The following is a 1,885-nucleotide window of genomic DNA, read 5'->3' as shown; positions in this document are numbered from 1 at the left end:
TCACAGTTTAATTCAAAGGTCAAAGAATCTAAACAAATTGGAAATAAAATCCAAATAGTTAAGCATTCTCTCTCAGTTAAACCAATTCAAACCTTGCATCTGCCTTCATAAGTTTATATACAGGGAAATTTATTTTCATACTAAGAACCTATTTATTTAGAATATATACAATCAGCAAGATCAAATAAACATGCTTTTAAAAATGGTATAATGCAATACCTACTTGTATACAAATTAACCTTCCCCTAACCCCCAGTTAAATTTAAGAATCTTAATAACATGCAGTTATACGGGCCACCCAAGCCAAACCTTCATTAGGTAGGGGAACACACTGAGGCTCAAAAGTGACTTGCCCAAGGTCCCACAGTTGGTCTGTACTATTGATGTGGTGTGTCTTGTAAATGAGTGCTAGCTCTCTGAAAATTGCCGCTCTGTGGCTGGCCCGTGGAGAGACAGCCCAGGTCACATGTGGATCCTTTGTTCAGAGCTTGCCAATACCCTTGATGGTAACTTTAATCATCAGTACCTCTGAATCAGTTTTTTCTTTAGCTTCTCTAAGATTACTCATGTTGAGAGAATAGAGGCAGTTATATATATATATAAAACTATTTATGATGTTTGTAATGTGCCCAGGACTGGGCCATTCCCATACTCTCAGACATGACCAGAGATTGTCCTAATAGGGGCATTTCTTTGGGAAGATTTGTGAGGGTGAAGTCAGAGAGAGAGGACAGGAGAGAAGAAAACTAACATCAACAATCTACCAGGCGCGGAAAGAGAAGTCAAGATGGCGGTGTAGGCAGACTCTGAACTCACCTCCTTCCACGGATACAGCCAATTGACAACTACTCGTGGAAAAATTACCCCTGAGACAGAACTGAAAACTGGATAAGAGGAACTCCTGCAACAACGGACAATCCTAATTGAGGTGGAAGAGGCAGAAACTCCCTTCGGGAGAGGAAAAACGCCGCCTTCAGGAGCCGCCAGCTTCACGGCCGCCGGGAGCAGGCCACAGGTAGGTACGCAGCCTCCCTGGAGGAGCGGGGCCCTGAGCCGGGGAGCACCCCCACTGTGGGCACTTGGTGGACCCAGCACAATCGAGACGAGTGGCAGAATATCTGACTTTGCCTGCTACTAAAACATTGGGGAGTACCCCCAGAAAAGCTGATTTACAAAGAAATTAAAACCATCTCTTAAAGGGCCCACGCGCAAACTCACCCGTTTCAGAAAGCATCCTAAAATCACCAGAAAGAAAGGTGCACAGTGCTTTGGTGAAAAGAGACTCACCTGATAGGCTCTGAGTGCAACTCGGTGAGAGGTGAGACCTCTCCAGGGACTGGGACATTGGAGGCGGCCATTGTTGTGGCCTGGTGTGGGGGTGCTGACACGGACGCCATTGGAGTTCTCCCTGAGGCCTGCTAGCCCAGGGTCTGCTCCACCCACTAGAGCACCGATTTAATCCAGCTCAGCCAGGGCAGGCAGCCCACCCTAGAGACAGGCCCCACCCAACAACAAGCCCTCAGCCAACTTGTGGGCCTGCATAGATTGGTGACTGGATTCTCTGCAGCCTGGCAACTGAGCCAACTTCAGTGGGGCAGGGCATGCACAAGGAGCGGGTGGAGAGTGTGGGGCAGTGGTGGAGTGTGTGGGGCTCCCGCCGTGGAAAGGCTGGGTCCACTTTGGGAAGTCGGGGCGCGCACACGGGGCAGGACTGTGTTGACTGTGTGTGTGGACCTGTGGGCGGCAGGGCTTGTCAGCAAGCCATCTGGTCCTGGACTTTTATTTTTGGGGAGGTTTGTGATTACTGTTTCGATCTCCTTACTGGTGATTGGTCTATTCAAATTCTCTACTTCTTCTTGATCCAGTTTTGGAAGGTTGTATGATT

The sequence above is a fragment of the Diceros bicornis genome, chromosome 7 (genome assembly GCF_020826845.1).
Source record: "Diceros bicornis minor isolate mBicDic1 chromosome 7, mDicBic1.mat.cur, whole genome shotgun sequence".
Lineage (NCBI taxonomy): Eukaryota > Metazoa > Chordata > Mammalia > Perissodactyla > Rhinocerotidae > Diceros > Diceros bicornis.
Note: the sequence above shows the minus strand (reverse complement) of the source record.